This window comes from Chlorocebus sabaeus, chromosome 4 (genome assembly GCF_047675955.1).
Source record: "Chlorocebus sabaeus isolate Y175 chromosome 4, mChlSab1.0.hap1, whole genome shotgun sequence".
Lineage (NCBI taxonomy): Eukaryota > Metazoa > Chordata > Mammalia > Primates > Cercopithecidae > Chlorocebus > Chlorocebus sabaeus.
The window spans coordinates 33,648,338-33,653,689 of NC_132907.1; the positions used below are offsets into that span (position 1 = coordinate 33,648,338).

The 5,352-nt window shown below is 46.9% G+C and overlaps 1 pseudogene; it reads left to right on the top strand.

Moving 5' to 3' along the window:
- The first annotated feature begins 534 nt into the window (after positions 1-534).
- On the top strand, positions 535-629 carry LOC119618379 (U6 spliceosomal RNA; annotated as a pseudogene).
- Positions 630-5,352: the final 4,723 nt, after the last annotated feature.

The following is a 5,352-nucleotide window of genomic DNA, read 5'->3' on the forward strand; positions in this document are numbered from 1 at the left end:
TGCCACCAACATGATGACAGGCAGTGAGCATGAGCACTGGCAGCAACTGCTTTCGGCAAAGTCACGTGGCTGCACCTGGCTCCTGCTTGCTGTTCTGAGCCTGTCCCCTCTTTCCACCCACCTTCCCCATTTAGAAGGCTTCTGTGTTTCAGTGATGCCATGAAAGAACCCCCAAACTGATAGAATCTGAGAGGAATGGAGCTCAAAAATAATCTAGTCCAACCTGCTCATTTGAAAAATAAGGAAATGGAAGGCCTGAGGGGATAACTTCCTTGGCCACACTCACACAGGTAGTTGCTGGCAGAGTAGAAACTGGAACTAAGTATTTGAACCCACTTTCAAGGCTCTTTCCACCATACCAGTGGCTCCCAACATTTGCTGGCACAACCCACAGTCAGAAGGAAACTTTACATCCTGATTCACACTTATACACACGTATGCAACTTATACAAACGTTTTACAAAACAGTGCTTACTATGTGACACCCTTTGATCTTTTCTATTGTAGTAGATTCATTTTAAAATATTCTGGAGATTGCTTAACAGCACGTAGACTCAAATTGGAACAGTACAGAGAAGATTAGCATGGCCCCTGCACAAGGATAACATGCAAATTTTTTCCATTTTTTTTGTACATTTACCAAATGTTACTTTTCTTTCCAGGGATAACATTTATAGGTATACAGTCCTATAGTTTGCATTTTCTTAGTTAGATACATCCACTGAATATTTAGGAGGACGGGGGTTGACTTAGATACAGAACAGGGTCCCTTTTAGGTCTAAGCATCATGCTCCTGGTCCGGAATGATCTTCCTGTCTACCTGTCCTCAGATTAGAATGATGTGAAAGACAGAACGATCTAGTAACAGAATACTGGACTGACAGTCAAGGCCCAGCATCTAGTCCTGGCTCCACCAACTGCTAACTGTGTAACTTTGGGCAAGTTTCCTCTGGGTTCCGTTAACTCATCTGCATGATCAAGCTGTTGCTAACTGACAGAGTTCTGAGGAGTAAATGAAATAATGCAAATTAAAGCAATAAAAAGCCCTATGTACAATACTTGTCCTGGAATAGCAATGATCTTCCATTCTCACATTTCAGAGAAATATGGTATCTAAAGAGGTTTCTGGATTGTCATCAAAACACCTGCATAATGTATTATGAATAAATTTGGTAGATTAAAGAAAAACCATACCCTGAAACTACCATATTTTTAAAGGTGTTTGCAGGTGTTTGAAGAGGAGGGGCTCACTCCAAATCTTGAAGATGTTCAGCCTCGAAAAAGTAGAAGTCATTGTGACCAAAGATGATGCCACCACACCTTTGAAAAAAAAGGTGATGAGCCTCAGATGGAAAAACACATTCAAGAAAGGTCAATACTAGCGAGTATGAATGAACACATAGCAAAAATTTCAGATGGAACAGCCATGCCAAGGGCTTGTGGGACAGGTGAGGCCGAGTGAATAAAAAGAAGCAGCCCCAGAGACACTCAAGGTGGTTCCAGGTGCTTGTGAAGGAGGCTTCTTTCTAAGAGGTGGCTGGGCTTGGTTTCGGTGTATTCCAGTTTGGGACTCATGAATTGCAACTAATAAAGATCAAAAAACTGATACAGAAATTGTTTTATAAAACTTTCAAAATGCCTGCAGTGACCTTCACAAGAGCAGAAGTTAGGAGGATCCCTGACAGCCGAGAACATTGTGCAAAGCCCCTCAGAAGTTAGTTGTGAAGCCCTGTTGGGAGATCTTTGGCTGCACGGGGGAGAGGGATGGTGGGGAGGAGGACAGGCATAATCGTCACTATTATGGTATAGGAAGGGCTGCTGCTTCTCTGCCTGAAACAGAGAACACCTGTTTCAGAGAAGAAGGTGTCAGGAAGATCCTAAAGAAAAGGACCCTGGCACAGGCAGAGTGGGTGGAGGTGGCATGGGAGGCGGTGAGTTCTAACTCCTTAAATAGTGCTTTATCACTGCTCAGGAACTGTTACAGGAAGCTCAGAGTTGTGTTTCTCACCAATAATCTCAGAGAAATCACTTCAAAAAAGAGACTAAAGAACAGGTTGCAGGTTTCAGTAAAGGGTTCCATTTGACAAGGTATATGATGGTTGATGGTTTGTAGTTGTCATTGTCCATGCCTACTGATAACTTATTTTGTGTTTTTGAATGAAAAGACATTTGTACATTCCTTACAATAATAATAATGTTAAAAAGCTGGTGATGCTCACAAAATCGATTCCACAAATCCCAAGCAGAGTGTGTGGAGGCAGCGCACACTGGAGGCGCAGGCGGCATGAGCAGCCCTCTGCTGTCCCCTCCCCTCCCACAGGCTCCCGCCAGCTGCTCTGACCCCCGAGACACCCACTCCTGCTGCATCCCTCACATCTAAAGGCTCTTCCAGTGCCCTCCTCTGGGACCTTGATTCCAGGGTGAGTGACGCACCCAAGCTCGTGGGGAGGGCGGAGCACTCCTTCCTCTTCCTGTGTCCGCAGGGACTGCGGCTCTCCCGGGTGCTGCCCAGCCTACCCCAGGTAGCGAGCGCTTCATGGCCCCATCCTCCTGGGGACTGGAAAGGGCTTTGTGTCCTTCTACCTGTATGTAAATCCCTCTCTCTCTCTCTCCCTTAGCCACCTGGTTACCCACCACCACCTGAACCTTCCACTCACATCTTGGGAACTTACCATCTTCTTTTCTGTCCTAGATCTTGCCATCGGCATGGACACTTCAATGTCCCTCCCTGTGGACAGCACATCCAATACATTTGCTGTCCCTTTCTTTCCCTCCCTCACCTGGTGACACCCCTAACCTGCCAATGGCCTAGAGTGGTCCCACCTGAGATATTTTCAACCTGTATCTTGATGCCTCACCACAGCCTCCTCTCCTGGGATCCTGGTTCCCTTCAACCCACTGCCCCTGACTTTCAATCTCCCTGAGCGCGTCCATCCCTGCTCTTCCCATTTCCTCATTCTTTTATCCCCCTTTTGGTTTTGCTTCCTTCCCCCTCCCACCTACACTCCAGGGCCCAGCACTTCAGCCCCATTTTTGACAACAGCCCCCTTCCTAAACCAACAGACTATGAACCTGCTTCGTAGTGCACAGCCGGCAACGAAGCAAGAAAAGAATCGAGCACATAGCCCCAGTATGTTCATAAATCGCATACATTTTACTACTGGGCTGACATTTTCTTCATTTTAAAGTGTATCACAAAAATGGAAAGGCACAAATGACATGATTTTAGAAGGCCAATATAACAAGTATTTCAGTATTTTCTGCCCACTCCCATTGGAGCATTTTATACAGCCCCTGAGGGTGTGTGCACTCCAGTTTAGGGACCATAGTCTAAACCCTATCACTCTTCTCCCTCTGTCACATCCACCTTACAAAGCCATCCCTGAGCCCGTCTAGTCATGAGTGTCCTGTTCTCTGCCAGGTGGCTAAGTGGTGTTAGAAGACACACTCAGTCCCACGTAACCTCTGGATATACTCTTACAGCTCAGGACAATGCCACTGAGAGCCTCCAAGGGTCAACAGTCAAGCTGGTCTGCAAGAAAACTTCTTTCATCTTCATCTATTGCCAGCACCCAGCACAGTGCCTGGCACTAGCCTGTGACCATGAATGCATTGATCTGTGCACACATGTAGCATCCACATCACTCTGTCTACGTGGTTACCAAGGCATGAAGAGCACAATAGAGAGAGCTGTGACAGGTCAGGACATCCCAGCTGGGGCGCATTTAGTTCTGAAGCTGTATGAGGGTGCCTTACCGTCACAGCACCTCTGTCTGCCCATGGTGGCCCAAGCAATAGACTGGCCCTCGGGATGTGCCTGAGGCAGTTTAATTAAGGCCATTTTGACACCTTAACTATTCCAGGAGGTTGTATGGAGGTGAGAAATAGGGCTCTTTCAATCTTCTCTTTAATACTTGCAGCAACTCTGGCTCAGGGCACAGCTGTAGCCCCTTTTCCTTCAGATGTCGCCTCACAGAAGGATGCTACTGTCAAAGGAAAGGGGTAAGGAGAGTGACAGAGCTTACACAGCAGCCTCCAGTGGACACAACGTAGACTGGATTTGAGCAAGGCCTCCAGGGTAAGCACAAGGAGAAGTGCTGGAAGAGCCCAGGAGATGTGTTTGACCTTCCTTCATCTCTGGACATGGAGGGCATATCTCTCTCTCTCTCCCTCTCTCTCTCTCTCTCTCTGTTTCACACACACACACACGCACACACAGAGAGAGAGAGAGAGACACAGAGACAGACAGAAGACAGCTATGGCACTTTCTCAGGAGGTAAAGATGATTTAGGCAAAATTCCCTCACTTCCTACAGTTCTTTCATCTTCTCTTTCTCCCTTCCTTGTCCAGTGTTTCTTAACGACTGGTCACGGACTGACCCCGAATCAAAGTCACTAAAGCCCTGTTATCAATGCAGATTCCTGGCGACATCTCAGTCTAAGAGAATTAGCAACTCTGAAACTGGAGCAAGAGACTCTACGTTTAAACAATATTTTGCCCATTAAAGTTTGAGCACCACTGAAAAACCCTCTCTTCTTCTCCTGCGTTCTTCCCAACTACGCATCCCTAATCTGTGGCCCGCATCCATCTTGCCACCATTCCCCTCTGCCCCTCCACTCCTGAGGCCATCATGATGAAGCCGGTGGGAACTCCAGTGGAAGGACCCAGACAGGAATAAGATCACCTGGGCCTTCACCTTCCTTCCCCAACCAAGAGCTCTTCTCTTCCTGTGCTTTTATTTTAATCTAGGACATCCCCTCTCTTGGCTCCTAGAGGCCCTGCTTCATTTAATTTGGCCACCTTGCCCAAGCAGAATCCTGGGCAAGCCTGGGAACTTAGTACCCTGAATTCAAATGAAGTTGCCTGGAGGAAACTGAGGGAATCAGGGAGCTAAGGTTTGGCCTAATGTTGATCTATTTTTGGCCAAAGCCACCCTCCACTAATAGGTCTCTACTAGTAGACTTGCAAAGATGGCGCTCTTAATCAATGCCAAACAAGAGTTATAAATCATAAAGACATTTGCTGTCTTCTTACCTCCCAGGGATGGGAGTGAATGGGAGAGGACTCTGCCCATGAAGCGTTCTAATCTAAACTCAGAGAAAATTCTCCGAGCCATTCTTCCGCTCACAGAATTTCCGGGCACCAGTCTCCCTGCAGCTTTGACAAGTGAGCTATTTTGGTATGAGAACAAGTAGAGTTATTGTTATCACTGCTCTGAATCAAGGATGAAAAGAAAAGGTGAGCGGGAGAAGGAGGGTGTGAGAGAGAAGAACTGGGGGTGAGGTGCGGAAAAGCAGAAAGGACTTCAGATACCGAAAGAAAAGGAGCCAGATGCTCTTCCCGGGAAGGAAG